Here is a 17,180-nt window from a genome sequence, read left to right as displayed (position 1 = left end):
TCATTAAATCAAGGCAACATGTAGCATTCTTTACTGGAGGTTTGAAACAAACCACTTAAAATTAAATATTGAACATTCCACACTTAAAACTCCCTCAACTATCTCCATTGCTAGAGAACATTTACACTTCTACAGTGGTGACCTGCTCCCATATTGCAAGTCCTGGTCTGTCCCTCTTACTTCTTCTAGGAAGCTCCCACCATTCAATTTCTCTTCATTTTATTTGCAGTCAATTTAACAATCTTCTAGTTTGCTGTCTCCTCCCAAATCATATAGGCATTAGCTCCCAAGGTCAGACCATTAAATATTTTCTTAAACAAAGCCTCCAGAGAGAAATTATGCCACTTTCTTAGGGGCAAAAAGCTATGCTATTTGTAGTTTTCACTAGCCTATTTTTCCCTCCTTGTTACTTTATTTTACACAAAAAACAGCTCATGTTGTCCTTTATGTCAGGGTCATAATAACCAAAGATAGTCCATGAATACCCTCAAGCTTTAGAAGTACTGTTACAAGAGAAAGAATTTATAACGATCTAACTCGAGGTCACAGAAGATACAACAGTGCTGAAAGAATTAAAATACTCATTTTCTGTTTTGATACAAACCAGTTCAGAGATTTAAAAAAAAAAGGCAACACTTCTCTTTTTCTGTTTCCAAGTTGAAGCAGTGCAGAAACTTTCAGCTGAGGGTGACTGTCATTAATTGAACAGTACACTAAATAAATGAAATAAGCGAACGCCTTGTAAAAGTACAAGGTGATCATGGTTATGATTAGGGGAAGCCAAGGTGCAGAACACCCAGAGAGCCAGCTGACGGAAGCATTAAAGGCTCCATATGTGGCTCACCTGGCTGGGAGAGAAATCTGGAGAAGCAGTCAAATGAATAAATCAGGAAAGGAGATCAAAAGAAAGTTTGAGGGTGAGATAAATGTGACCGAATTAGAAGTGAAGGAAAAAGCTTTTCTATAACATGACCAAGATTTTGAGGGAGCTAAAATGTAAGATAACAATTAAGGGAAATATATATATGTGTGTGTGTGTGTGTGTATTTACATATATATGCATATCTCCAGTCTGTATGTTTCCTGTATATAATTAGTCTGTTTATAAGTTGTTCAAATGTGTAGCGGTCAGTATCAATATGGGTTCTTAGTGTCAAACACCAGAAATCAATTCAAGTTTAAACAAAAAAAATAAATAACTAAGGGATATCTAGGGACTTCCCTGGTGGTTCAGTGGCTAAGACTCCATGCTCACAATGCAGGGGGTGAGGGTTTGATCCCTGGTCAGGGAACCAGATCCCACATGCCGCAACTAAAGAGTCCACATGCTGCAACTAAAGATCCCTTGTGCTGCAACTAAAGATCCTGCATGTGGCAACGAAGATCCCGAGTGCTGCAACAAAGACCCAGATCAGCCAAATAAATAAATAAATATTTTTGAAAAAAAGGATATCTAGTATCTCAAAGACTTGACTTGAGGGAGGTGGGGCGCAGCTGGAGAAGGAGTCTCAGAAATGGACAGCAACCAAGGGAGAGGAGGTGGCCTCCAGCCTTCCACTGAACAGCCTGACTAGGATGCTCTCTTATCAACAGCGTTCCCAGTGGGCATTCAAGGTACGCCTCCTCTAATGCTTCCAATACAGCTGAGCGAAATTTCTCACCAGTCACTCTTCCCCTTAAGATTCAAAAGTTCACAGCCCTGGGCATGAACTTCTCCTTGCTGACTGGGCCTGTGTCACATGATCACTTCTAGGACCTGGGAGAGTAAATCGCATGTCTGTCACCACGGCTCACAGACTATAGGGGATTTCCTCAAAAACAGAAGTCTCTTCTCTACCCTCCCACCGAACAAGACACATCAAATGCCCTCCCTCAACACTGAACATATCATAGTGCTAGCAATTTAACTTAGCTGGATTAATAAATGGAAATATCTAGAATTCAGTTTTCCTAACTGACCTGCCCCTCATAAAAAAAAGGAAGGAGTAAGAAGATAGGGTCCCCGGGCTGGGAGTGGGGGCGGGGCCCGGGAATAAAGTGTGTGGGTCAAGAGCAAAGGCTCTGAAGTCTAGGATTTACATGTCAGTTATAACATTTATTATCTTTGAACTTGGGTAAATTTGTTACAACTTCACATGGGTGGCAGTTAAAATGGAAATGAAAAGGCTGTTCATCTCTTAGAATTATTCTGAGGATGAAATAAAAAAAGAATGCATCCCACTCGCTTACTGTCTGCTTGAAACAGGAGCAAGAGCTCATAAAACGACAGCCACTCTAACCACTTAAACTGTGTGGCTCCTCCCACCCCCACCCTCCACCCCCCACCCCCCAGGGCTGCCAACACATCCAGCGACTCTGAACATATTCTTGATTTTTTGATTCCTCTTCCTCCCAGAGCAGAGGAGAAACCTGATGTCAGCCTTCTGCCTCCAGTGATCATGACTGCTTTTCTGCGTTTTTCTAGTCATCTCCATTTATTTTGAGCTTCAATCTCCTGAGGCTGCCACCTTGCGAATGAAAGGTATTCTTGAGTTCCATGTTGGGTTAAAAAACATAAGTATTCCAACAGCCCTTTCTAGTACTACTGTCCTGCTCTTCTCTTGTCAGCCGCTTGGCCACCAATTTCTAGCTCCCTGGATCCCACTACCATGAACGTGAGCTTGAAAGTCAGTGATCTCAGCTTTGAATCAAGCTCTCTCATTCCTAAGTTGTGTGACCTTTGACAAGTTACTTAACCTTTCTGGGCCTCATTTGCATTATTTACATAATGAGGATGCTAATGCCTCTGGCACATAAAAAATACCCTTGATTATTATCTCAATGAGCATTTTTAATTATGAGCTGGCAAAGCTTCTGGTTGGGATACTGTAATAGGAAAGGCCTACAACTGATTTTCTCATGAGGGGTTGCAGTAAGAAGTTCATAGAAGAGGTACCAGTCAGAGTACTTGTAAGAAACTAAGATTAAATCACTGCATTAGGGAACGGTGTGAAATTATTGTGAAACTGGAGGGGAGACAGCCTTTCTCCGTTCACCTCAGCCCTGTGGATCTCGATGGAAGATGCAACCACAGGTGCCAGGAAACAGGACAATATTGCAGTATTGGATCCCATCACAGGATCTGTCCCTTCCAGTTTCTGGGACTTGTTCTACTAAAGGGGCATGTGCCAACCTTGTGTGCACAATGGAATCATTTGCAGAGTTTTTCAAAAGCACCAATCTCCAGCCTCCACCCCAAAGTCTAATGTTTATGAGTAACTGGATGAAACGGGGGAAGAAAAATAATTTAAAATATAATTTTGTTTTAGAAAGGAAGGGGGAGAGCAAAGAGGGAAGAAGGAATTGCTGTCCTGGGAAGTTACTGTTTGGAGTCATCCAGGCCATTTCTTTGCTTCTTAGAAATGTCCTGAAATCTGTGAAGAAAAGATAAAACCCCTAGATAAGTTCTTGTAAGTGCTGTTGTTCATGTGCTCGAACAGCTCAAAATTTTCACCGTCAAGAAACTCTTACCAAAGTTTAATCTAAATCCTTCCTATTGAAAGCTAAGTCCCATTATTAGAGTGTTTAGCTCAGAGGAAACAATACCTGCTCAAAACATTCAGATTTTACCCTTCTCCATCCTTGAAGTGTCACCTCACTTTACATAAGTGAGTTCTTTTTATGCTTAATGAAACTGATTTGCCATTTCTACTGAACTGTAGTGTGAATCAGCTCTCAGGGCAGAACCTTCTTATTTCCTAAGCCAGATTTTGCTGTGAGAGCAAGTCGCCTCGGGCCCAAGGGCCGTTATGGAGATGGGATGGCAGGACTCAGCGTCTGGCCTCCACTCAGACCAACCATGACACTGGCCCATGGCCACAAGCAGCTGGTAGTAGCTTGACTTTATCAAACCTTTCTGCCAGTCCTAGGAAATGAAAAACGAGTCTTTGGCAATCTTCAGTCTGACTTCGTGTGTATTTAAGCCAAGGTATGAAATATAACAGCCACTGCTACTGAGCATCTAGTATATGCCAAAGATATCGTAACAATTAAAGGAGAATACTTATGGACAGAGTATACTGCCAGGAACAGAGTAATCTCAACAAATGGTGACTTGTGTTGGCATTATTACTAATTCCAAAAGTGGCCTTAAAAGGGTGACATGAGCATTCTCATTTTATAAGGATGAAATCAAGGTCTAAAGAGGTTTCATCCCTTGCTCAAGGTTATACGGTTTGTAAATGAAAGAGCAGTCTTTAAGCTCAGGGCAACTTTTTAACAACAGTGGCTTGCCCAGGATGGAGAGGGAATAACATTTGTGAATGTTCATGGAAGTTTTTCATGGTTGGGAAGGAGGTTGAGTAGAGATTGCAATAATTTGCTTTTGCATAGCATCACAAACCACCTAAAAATTAATGTAGACTACTGCTTCTTTGATGTGTGTGTATGTGTGCAAAGCCCACATGGGTATGCATGTGTAGACAATATGATTTATTGGCTTAGTGGTAATGGTAGAGAGAGACAGGTGATGAATTGGATTGAACTGTAGCAATAGCACAAACTGATCACATTCAGAGATTAATAAATATCATTCATTTCAATTCTCTAAGTATTTATTAGCAAGGGCATATTATGTGCTTGATAGTGTGCACTAAATTCCTTGGAGGATATTGAAGAAAAAGATGGCAGGGTCCCAGCACTCAGAAATCTTCATGTGGTTAAAACTCTGTGAAATAGGGAATCAAACGATATAAGAAATTGGTCATTAAAGTGCTAAATTAAACATAAAATTAAGTACCAAAATGTGTAATAGATACCTTCAGGATGAATTAAGGGAAAGGGAAGAGTTGGACCATTACCAGGGAAGGCTTCAGGAAGGAAGAGAGACAGGAGATGAGCTCTGAGGATTTGAAGCCAAATAGAGAGAAGGGTGTGAATGTCCTTTCCTTTCATCCCAGGCCTGTTAGGAATCAGCCTGAACAAAGCAAGTCAGTCAGGAATTCATTTAATTATTTGTTCATCTGACAAGTGAACCTAATATATGCCATATTTCTAGTAAAAAGAAGCATGATGTGTACAGGGTACAGTGGAGAAGCTACTCGATGGAGCAGACAGTTCGATGGGGGTTGCAAAGACACAGAGATTGGGTGGAGTGAAGTTCTGGACACCCAGAGAGACAGAAATGGGATGGCTCATGAGAAACTGCTCTAAACTATGGAGGAGAAGAAAGAAAGATACAATGAAAGTGGTGTTGGAGAAAAACTCATTGAGGAACAGGGCTCAGGCTCCTCGGTGCCAGGCTAAGACACACGCATCTGCCCACACTCCCTATGTTCATATTATATACACAGACAGAGGCTGAGACATCATGTGCCTACTTGATTTGGCCATGCTAAATCTTCAAGAAAAACACTATTTGGTTGGGGTGGGATGAATTGGGAGATTGGGATTGCCATATATACATTAATAAGAAAATAATATCAAAGTGTACGCTTTAAATATATGCAGTTTATTGTGTATCAATTATATCTCAATAAAAGTTCTTAAAAAATACTATTTGAAAATGGCAATGGACACTCCTGAAGGCAAAAACGAGTCAATAATCCTCAACTCTGGTTTTCAGTTGGAAATCAAATAGCCCTGGTCTAGCTTCTGGGGAATGTTGTCTGATCCCACCATCCATAACATAGGTTTGGTTTTCCATTACCAACAGACAGAGAATATCAAGAAGTTTTCATCTTTACACAGAAATCTATGTATTTAGTTAAAGAAGGGACTTTCCCCCCAAGAGAAATAAGACAATGGGGTGAGAAAGTAAAGTCTTTTCAACGAATTTAAACAAATTCAAACAGCTTCATATGCTTCACAGCTACTAAAAAGGCACAGAGATCAAATCTTATTTTCCTACTGTCAGACCTAGGGTCTAATTCTTCAACAAAAAAAAAGTCCATGACACCCAAGTTAATTACTATAAATCTGCCTTAAATGGCAATTGGCTTCATGAAATGACAGAAAATATTTTAGAATGACTCTCTTAGTGGGGGAGGATGTGAAAATTGCTGAAGAATGGCTTCAATTTTAGAATACCAGAAAGAATTTCACACAGCAGCAAACATAATTTCACTTAAACTGTATGAAAACATTATATACCTAAACAGCTATAAATCTTTGCTTGTAAAAAATAATAGTCAATGCAGGACTTCTAATGAATAAAAATAGAGTTTAAATATATATCAGGTATTGGCTTGGCTGCTAACAGATTTGGTCTAAATCTCAGCTTACGACCTTCTCACTTAGCTCCAGACCATGTGGGTTTGCTTTTCCTATTACAGGTTTAGCAAATATGGAAGCAACCATCTCAAACACCAGTCGTCCAAGCAAAAGGAGACGTACTACTCTTCACCTAGCATGCCTATGGGTACACTAGGAGCTTCCGCAGAGACAAAAGTGGCCTGAGACTTCACAATGTGAATGATGCCCCTGAGATCACTCTGCCCTTTCCTGCTGCTGCACAGACATCAGTATGGACAGCAGCAGACAGGGGAATGCAGCCAAGAACAGGAAAAGAAATACCAGACAGACAAATCCGTTGTAGCCAAACCAACATCTCCAACAGTTTCACTAGTTTCATTCAACAGTTTCTGGAGAAGTGGAAGCCATCACTCCAAGTGACCCCTGGCCAGTTTTGACAGGTCATCTCAAGCCTCCTGTACCGTTGCCCTTCCATCTGCTCAGATAATAAGGGACCAGCAAAGTCAGCTATGGATTGGCAAAGCAAGGAGCTGGCTTTTGATCTTTGTAACATTAATGGGAATTACGGGAAGCGAGGAGTTTAGATGATCAGCCAACAGACTGCTCTAGAGCAATACTGTACCCACTTGCTTTTTCTAGTGCTGACCCATTGGCTGATCCTGCATCTTGAAATACACAGCCATCCATCTCGTTTCAGAGGCAGAGAGGGTGTACCAACCGAACCATGTGTGATGGGAGATGCCCACATTGACTTAGGATGCCTATCTGATTTAATAGGCTATTACTAAATCTACTAAATTTACTAAATCTACTAAATCTACATTACTAAGGAAAAGATGTACATCAATTGTTCTCGTTAAGTCATGGGACCTAGAGTGCACACAGTATCATTTAATAAGTTCTACATGACACTGCCCTTAATAAAAGCGGTTTCAGTGTCCCAGGGGAAGGCATGTTCTGGGCCAAAGGTGAGACTCTCAGTTCCCCACACCCAGGAAGGCAGATGGACAAGAAGTAAATAACATTAGAAGCCATATAATACATAGCCCTAAGGAGGAACAATTTTTTTAAAATATCCCAAAGGTTTTGGGGTTCTTATTGAGAAAAACAAAATATACACAAAATACAAATCAAATGCTACAGCAAGATCACCAGCTGACTTCATTTCTCAGGTTACGTTGCATTTATAAAATATAATTTGTGCTATGAGGCAATATATCCACTCCAAAAAAAACAACAAAAACAACAACAACAACAACAAAAACCCTCACACTTAGCGAAATCATATATGAAAAATAACCAGAGGTGATGTAGAAAATGAGCTTATGGGCAGACTACTCACAGTCAATTCAATCCCTACCAAGATTGCTAGCAAAAACAATAATGATCTTGAGAAAAACACTAGCTCTGTTAAAAAAGACATTGACATTCCTAATAAATAAACAAATACTTAGTGAAAGTATTGGTGGAATGGGATATAAGTAAGTGTTGAGGCTGCTGAGTTGTAGAAACAAGATCAAAGTGGATAAATGTTGGGGAGAGTTGCAAAATAGGAACTTCCAAGACAAAGGCTGTGGCCTGTGGCCACACTGAGTCAGTAGGAAGAGTGTAGGGTAAGGAACATCACGCACAGACTCTGTTCCTCTACACCAGCTGTGGTACTGTATTCGTGTTCAGTTGCTGTCACGTGATGGTATAAAACGATAACCTGCTAGGGCAAATCACACCTGGACTGACCTATGTGATTGATGCCGTTACAATGATGTCTTTCTATCCACCCACCTCATATAGGCTAGTTTTCAACACAGAAACAAAAGTTTTAGCAGAGCAGATCAACTGTCAGGTTTATTTTATTTTCTTACCCAAGTCCCCATTTAACTACCTATCAGTTTATCCCATTGTTGCTAATAGTGTTACCAATACCTGAACACCCCAACTTTGAATCACATTTTTTTCAATCCATTTTATTTTTGAATAGTAAGTTGCAGAATATTTCATTTACCATCAAAAAATACTGCACCCGCTTTCAGGCCCCTCACTCCTGTGAAGGTGTGGCTGAAGAAAAAATCAGTAAGCCAGCTGGAGAGACAAGATACAGGAGAGGGGTACCTCTTGGCTTCTCTCACCAATGTGAAACCAGAGAGTGAGACCTGGAAGTCATGATCAGGGTGGGAAGCGAGGGAGGAGTCCCCAGGTTCTCCACCAAGTACAAGTCTTGTCATACTGTCTCAGGGCTAAGTGCGGAATGCCTGCCTCCATGCAAGAAAAATACAAGGCAAAGTCAAAGAACCAGAAAAACAAGAATGAGAAAAAGCAGAGCTGAAAAGGGGGATGCAGTCTGGCCAGGACTCAATCTTCATTTACATGAATCAAGATTCATTTATTGATACATCCTTTGTGTGGGAAGGTGGGATTCATTTCAGAAAGCTCAAATAGGATTAGCTACAACAACCTCTTTTCTCCCTGAACTGTGACTGTGAGCTGACCATCAAGATCGAATCTTTCTCTCCCACAATGTGTTTAAACAGTTGTCCTGGGCATGTCCCCTCCCAATCAGGACTATATAACCTAAGTTTACTCACCATCAGGTATGGCCACATGACTACACTTTTGGCAAAGGAATATAAACAGAAGTGATGGATGCCTTTTCAGCCTCATTATTAAATAAGGCTATGCCTTAAAACCCTGAGCTTAGCTGTTCCATGTGCTCTCTCCCCTTCTCTCCTGCTGTAACTCAGACATTGCAGCAATCCAGTTTTCTTGATTGCCATGCAGCACATGAAATTGGCAGAGACTTGGGTACCAAATAACTTTAAGGAGTATTGTTGTCCTATTGACCTGCAAATACTACCTGAGAAAGAAACCATCTTCCATATTCTTTAAACCTCCATCCCTTGCAGTTTAGCTTATCTCAAATCATATACCTTCTAAGACACGCTATAGTCTAGTCGATCTAGTCATATTTTTCAGTTAGTTAATTATTTTTAAATAAATTTATTAATCAAAAGGCAACCTTGAATATTCACTAGCTTGCCATTCCTGAGCAAAGTAAAGCAAATCTCTTATGAACCTGTTGATAAATGTACATGAGCAGTGTTTTCCCAGAGATATGGGAAAATGATATGGGGTACTTTCTTGAGACTGTTCCCTCCATCTGAGTGACATTCTTGAACATCTTTGTTCCAAATTGTCATAATTTTAATTTTTGAGATGGGGAAGGCAATAAAGAAAAGTCTTATTTCATTTAGAAGTATAAATGAGCTAGAATACACAAGAATTTTTTTTAAATAGAAGGTTCTTGCTCTTTGAAGTATTAAAGTGCTCTTTTAAAAAAAAACTACTATAATTTTTAAAAGGGAGGTACTGGACAGAGAAGCTGTAGATTGATATTTGAGACAGAATACATGTGTGTGTGTGTGTGTGTATATATATATATATATATACACAAAATTTAGGTATAATTATAAATAAAGGTGGCTGGACTTCCCTGATGGTTCAGTGGTTAAGAATCTGCCTGCCAATGCAGGGGACACGGGTTTGAGCCCTGGTCCGAGAAGATCCCAGATGCTGCAGGGCAACTAAGCCCATGCACCACAACTTCTGAGCCTGCATGCCACAACTACTGAAGGCCTTGCGCTGAGAGCCCGTGTTCCACAACAAGAGAAGCCACCACAATGAGAAGCCCACACACCACAACGAAGCGTAGACCCCATTCACCGCAACTAGAGAAATCCCACGGACAGCAATGAAAACCCAACTCAGCCAATAAATAAATTTATTTTTTAAAAAGCAAAAAACAAACAAACAAAACCTATGACTTTAAAAGGTGGCATCTCAAATGAAGAAAAAAGACAAGTTGTTAATAAAAATTGCGTTGGGTCTTACTCTGCATTTGAAAAATGCAGCAAAAATCAATCCCTACCTCATCTCTTAGAGCAAAATTACTTCCAGACCAACGAGAAGCTTAAATGAAAAATATACAAATTGCACAGTGAATATTCATCTAATTTATCTAACAAATGAAAAAGAATTTTTCATAATGACAAGCAGAATCTCCAGAAGGAAAAATTAATAGGTTTGATTGTATAAACATTTAAATCTTCAGTACAAAAATTTTTTTAATTCAAAGAAAATTGACAAAAATATGAAAATGTATACAAAAGAAATCAATGTCTTTAAAACACATAAAACTCTAAGAGTTACCAGGACATCATTCCAATAGAAAATGAACAAAGGATCTGAATAATCAAGTCATGGAATAGTACATTAAAATTGACTGTGAGCATATAAATACATTCAGCTTCACTAGCAATTCAAAATTTCAAAAAAAAATGAAAATGAGAGGGTCTATTTCAGCTATCAGATTAGTAGAGAAGCTCGTTCCACTACCAGGAGAACTCGCAGGTTGGAGAGTAGGTATGAATTAAGGTTTATGAAATCTCTCCTCGCACTTGGATCACCTGTGCCTAGCCAGGGGCATCTCTTCCAGACTGACAGGATCTCTAACTCTCTCCTGTGTTCTGATCCTCAGGGGGTTCAGTACATGTGCCTTTATTCACACCTATAGGTACCAGTCACCTTTTCTGCTCGTGTCTAGATTCCAGAAGATCCTTTCTGGTGTTCATACCTTTAAATATGATCATGTGCATAAAAATGCCATCATTAAACAATGACTTCCTTTTGCTAAAACTAAATGACATCTCTATAAAGAGGGATTCTTGGCTAATGAGGAGGAAGAAGGCTGGAGGAGTGGGGAGGCAGGCAGGATGAAGTTCAGGCCCACACGAGAGCATCACTGTTAATGAGGTCACCTCTACTCGAATGTCCTTCCCTCTGCTTTATCCTCTCTCTGGATCATCTTTCCAGAGTATTTCCCCACAGGAGACTACATATGTCCCATCTCCCATTTTTTAGGATAAGCAAATCAATCAAACTGAGCCCCTAATGAGGCAGTGGGTATGCCTTTAACACGCCTTGGGGAAAAGCGTCTTTCTCTAAACAGGTGGTTCTAATGGTAGTATTTGCCAGTGCTGTGGCCTGGGTTTCAGCCTAACAGCAGGTGCGAATCACCTAAGAATGACACCAAAGCAGATTTTAAAACATACCAAAATGGCCAGGTGTCACGTCAAACCAATTAACTCAGAATACCTGGCACAGGGATTGGGCCATATTTTTTGTTGTTTTTGATGTTTGTGTTTTAAAGTCCCAGAGATGAATCTAATGCTAATATTCAGTGAGGATTGAGGGTCAATCCCTGCAACAGCAGTTCTCAAAGTGTGGTCCCCAGATCAGCATCAAGATCACCTGGGAACTTGTCAGAAATGCAGATTCCCAGGCTTCTGAGAATTCTGTAGGCCCCCAAACCTGCAGAATCTGAATTTCCAAGAGCAGGACCAAAGATTCTTTGTTAGCAATAGCTTCAGGTGATTCCGACATGCATGCTCAAGGTTGAGAACCACTACTGCATTAGGACAGTCATTCCATGACATTTTGTGTGTCCCTCTCGTGTCCAAGTACTCAGTACATAAAGATGAAATAATGGCTAAAAAAAAAAAAAAAAAAGCAAATTTGGTGTGATAAGTACCATTAGGAAAGATTAACAATGGACTATAAAAGTCCAAAGGAGGAAAATATTATCTCAGTGTGGGAAGGCTTTTTGAGCAGCCCTATCAGCAGCCTCTCAACTCAGGTGACCAATATTTGACTTTGACCACGCACAAGGTCATGTCTGATGGGTAATCACAGACCACAGGCTGGAGACTTTAAACCTAAATATTCTGTTTACTTTCCATCTTCTGGTGAGAGATTTGCTACCCCAGTTACACAGAATGAGCCCCAGACTGAGAGGAAGAAAAGACAAGCTGCATTCCCTCATCTGCTGGACCCCACTGCAACCCCAGGCTTTCTCAGAAGTTGACCAGTCAAGGTTTGCTAAAGTTAAAGGCTCTGACCAACCATGCTCGGCACGGAGCCAGTGACCAGGGCTCAAGTGAAGCCGGATTCCGACAGACATCACACACACACACACACACACGCACGCACGCACGCACGCACGCACGCTCGCAACCTTGGTGTGCACTTTTCCTTCCGGTCCAGGGGCCCCACATCAGCCAAGCCCAGCTCCTCCCGCGCAACCCAGAAGGAAGGAAAGGAGCCACGGAGAAGAAATAAGCAAATGGGCTGATCTGCTGCTGCTTTCCAGGAAGAAGCCGCTGGACGGGATGACGGCGCCCCCTCTGTCTCCGCCGACCCCGGCGCGTCCCCCGCGGGGGTGCAGCGCCCAGCTCGAGCAGCGCGCGCCCCGGGAACGCGGGGACCGGCCCTCGCCCGGGAGCGGACCGTGGGGTTTGGTACACCCGGCCTCCCGCGGGGAGCAGTGAGCCCCGCGCTGGCGGCCCCCACCGCCCAGAGTCGGCCCGGCTCCATCTCTCCTTGGCGGCCGGGACGCGCTGCGCGGTGCGCAGGGAAGCAGGGCTCGGGCACCACTCGGCCTCCTGGGCTCGCCTCCCTTTCTTGCCCACCTCCTGCCCCCTTCTTCGCGTCCTCCCCTTCGCTCTTTCCTCCTTTTCTGGACCCTTCTGCGGCTCTCCGCTCAGACACCGGTTTCAGCGGTGGGAGGGAGCGAGCCGCCGCTGTGCTGGACTCCTGACCTTGCACCCACCCGAAAGCACCTTCCAAGTAGGGCTGGAAAAGAAAAAGCGAAGGATAAAGCTGCTGGAGAGAATCAACGGAAATTATTTTGGACACCTCTCACCCACCCCTACACACGCACCTGAAAACAGAGTCCAAGAGAATCACTGGTGCTGGGCAAAATTATCAAACAGACTAAATAAATGTCCAGCGTTGATTGCTGGGAAAACAGTACCCGGGACATATCGTTTTCTGGCGGGAGAGGGTGGGTCCGGCAAGGCACAGAACAATGGTGTTCAGTCCTGACTGCCTGTAGTGACAACCTAGGAGATAGGAAGATGTGATGCAGGGTGCAGGCACGTGTGTGTGTGTGTACACAGAGTACCAGGGTTGGGGCTGAGTATATATATCAACCATTTAAAAATGTAACAGCTATTCTTACACTCTGGGATGGGCCTGGACATAATTTGGGGCTTTTTCATTTTCTCATGATTTTTTAGTCCCTCGGGGGATGCTAAGAGGCTGGCATGATTCAGAATCGCTACTCTAAAGCAGTTTCCAAAGTGTGGCTTCAAGACCAGCCGTCACCATCACAAGGGAGCTTGTGGAAAAACAAATTCTCCAGTCCCACCCCAGATCACTGGATCAGAAACTCTTGGGAGAGACCCAGCAATGTGTGTTTCAACAAGCCTTCCAGGTTATTTGGGTGCATGCTGAAGTTCAAGAACCGCGAGGGATTGGCTGGCCTGTGCCGCCCAGAAAGCAGAGAATGATTTAAATATTTTTAAAGGGCTGTAAACAAACAAACAAAGAAGACTGTGCACACACCTTAGGTGGCCTACAAGGCCAACAAGTATTTGCCATGTGGCCTCTTACAGAAAGAGGCCCCATTCTAGACCAGAGGGTCATTTCTGGAGACTCTATTAGCCCACCAGCCACCAGCAGTGAGAGGACACTGAGAAATCGTGTGAAATAGTGAGATTCTGGGACGTGGAAGGAAAGACAGGATACGTAAGCTATAAAGAATAGAGGGAAATACATTTTCTTCTCATTCATATTAAAGACCAGGCTTGCTAGAGGATGTGTTTAAATCACTTGAGATCCAAGTACATTTTCCCCCTTTTTTGTAGACATTCATTATTATTAGCATCAAACAAACAGATCTGCAGGACAGGCCTTACACATGACACACGTGAGCCACAGCAGTCTTCCGAGTGGCCTATAACGTCAGCTAGGTCCGTACTCAGCTCTGCGTCTACACACAGCTATTTGTGTGGAGGTTTGCTCTCGCTAAGCTTCTTGAAGACAGAAAATAGAGGCTGTGTTTATCTTTGTATTTATTACCTGAAGTACTGTGACAGGCACACAATAGGTCCTTAAACATGTTTGTACTCAATATTTTTTAAATGCTTACATGTGGTTCCCCAAGATGTAGTGCCAGCTCTCCACATACGTGCTAGTGGAGAAACTGTATCAACCGTCAGATAAAGAGACTGAATAAAATAAAGGCTTTGGGGCATCTAAAATAGTGAACATTTTATAAATATATGATTTATTTTTAAAAGAAATACAGGTATCCCCTGCTTTTGAACTTTATTCTTATGAAAGTTCTTCACTAGTACCTATTTTCAATAACTGAAAGAAATCCGAAAAGGATTTTCATTTCTATGAGAAAAAGGTGAAAAGTGAACATTGCGTTCAGCATCTGTCCTGCAGTGAGCTGCGATGGAGGCGGGTGCACCCCAGCCGCAAGAGTGGCACTGCCAAGATCCTTCCCCAGGAACTACACTCAGCATCTCAGCATCAAGCCGCCATAGATCTGAACTGTGTCTATGAGCTTCATCTCAATTTATTTTGTGCATCCGTTAGCAGGGTGTGTCCTGAGCAATTCGCTGCTTCACTTTAAACCATTTTGGCTTTCGAAAGTTTTCATAGGAACGCTCTACTTTTCGATAGCAGGGGAAGCCAGTAATGTCTGTCTTTGACAAAACAGTGTATCACTGCATAAAATGGGGCATATCTTTAACCACTCAAAATAAATATTTCATTGGAGACGGTTATTGTTGGTTAATGTTAGTGTTATTTCTTCACCTGTCACCTCCCTATTCACCACTCTTCATAAGTTTAGCAAACTAAACATGTGTGCTGAGATTTCAATTTTAAAGACCAGAATTATAGCATCCATTTCTACTGAATGATGTTATTTCTAGGTGCTGGCTGAGGGCCATTACTAATACTACTTGGCTGTGGTGCGGCTAAAATGAATCTTATTAAAAGAAAAAATCCTAAATAACAGATATGTTCACAAGATGCACTCCATTTAGCATGCAATCTGTTTTAAAATATGTGATTCTTTTAATCCAGAATTAATATAAAATTATTGCATTTCAGCACAGTATTATATATTTTATTAAGGAGCTAAATTTTTTGTTGTTTGTGTGTGTGTGTATGTGTGTGTTTTCCAAATGTCATATTGTAATTCAGGGAAAAGGCAATTATTTTGAGATTTGGTGGCCTTTTCTGAAAAAGAAAAAAGAAGCCATTGATTCAAAAGCAAATGTCTGTTTCCTCAAACTTAATCCCACTAGAATTAATAGTTATGTTTCAAAGTCACTTCCTGCCATCCAGACACCTTACTTGTCATCAAATTAAGAACAGGTGTAGTGCGACACCAGCATAATCTACTACAGTGAAATCCTGATATATTTAAGATCTAAAAATTCAGCATTTTCAAGTACAGAGAACCTAGGTAAATCCTGTTAGAGGCAGCAATCATTCAAAGTCTCATCTATGCATGTAGTTTTTTTTTTTTGGCACACGGGCTTAGTTGCTCCACAGCGTGTAGGATCTTCCTGGAGCTGGAATCGAACCCGTGACCTGTGCACTGGCAGGCGGATTCTTAACCACTGCACCACCTAGGAAGCTCTATGCATGTAGTTTTAAAAACACAACTTTAACTTGTATCTTTAGCAGAAATAATTTTTTAAATATATATCAAATGATAATATCCCTTCATGAAAATAATATGAATGCATGAAGGTATAGGTTGAAGCTGCCTGGGAGGGTGAAGGTTGGGACCAGGAAGAGAAAAAGCAAGAGAGACTCCTCAGGCATGAACTTTAAGGAGGCTTTCCCTCTCAGGACGCTGCAAGGGCCTTCTCTGTAGGCAACTTTAACTCACTGTATTCTTGGCTTTGCTTGACATCTTGTGTAGTAAGTTTTTTAATGACTAAATATTTTGCTCACTTTATAGATAAATTGTATAGATGTTTTCAGCCCAAGTGCTCACTCCATCCAAATCACATTTTCCAGTATGCATATATATTCATGCATGAAGTGTCTGCAGATACAGAGGATCTGAAGAGGCAATGGCACCAAGAACTGTTTCTTTAACAATTTAACAATAGAAAAAATGAAACAAGCTTTTGAATTGTTTCGTAGAAACCAGACATTGTCATCTGTGATACCCCTTTTGACTCTGGAGTTCAGGATGCACGTCTCCCTTTGCACCACAAACAAATCAGAGTCTACAGCGTTCTGCTGCCCGGCAACACTAATGTATCACCTGGCCTTCACACGGAAAACATCGGAACTCCCTTTGGAGTTTTCTAAGTTGAAGAAATATCCACACTATAGAAAATTGGTTGCTATGAAAGAATAACTCAGTCTGAACGAAAATGCTTTGCAGACCATGAAGGAAACTGGCAGAGCTGTAAACACTAATGGACCTTGTAAACAGTGGTTTCAGACATTATATCCAACCACTGTGGCAGATGAGTCATGTTTTTTTCTTTAGTGTCAGATGCAAGCACTACAAAAAAATCAATGGCAGCTTGATTGAATGCTAATGATAAATTTTATGAAATATAAGAGTAAAGGGGATGTCAGGGAGACTTAAAATGATATTTTCATTCAGATTACTTCAAGTTAAAAGAAAAAAACTATTCTAAATGAGGTTACCCGTCTATTTCAAAGATTAATTTAGGAATGTTTAAATGAAAACCCTAATTTCCATGAATAGATATTAACATTAGAATCAGATGTTGTTCCGTTTGATAATATAGATGAATGGGAGTTATAAGGGCAGACAAGGTCAAATTTAAACATTGAAATGAATGTTGATCTTAGAAAATTAAAAGATATAAAACATTGGACTTCCTAGGTGGTGCAGCAGAATCCGCCTGTCAATGCAGCGGACCCAGGTTTGAGCCCTGCTCCGGGAAGATCCCACATGCCGAGGAGCGACTAAGCCTGTGTGCCACAACTACTGAGCCTGCGTTCTAGAGCCCATGAGCCACAACTACTGAAGACTGCATGCC

The sequence above is a fragment of the Hippopotamus amphibius genome, chromosome 14, assembly GCF_030028045.1.
Source record: "Hippopotamus amphibius kiboko isolate mHipAmp2 chromosome 14, mHipAmp2.hap2, whole genome shotgun sequence".
In the NCBI taxonomy this organism is placed as follows: Eukaryota; Metazoa; Chordata; class Mammalia; order Artiodactyla; family Hippopotamidae; genus Hippopotamus; species Hippopotamus amphibius.
This window is presented reverse-complemented; position numbering follows the sequence as displayed.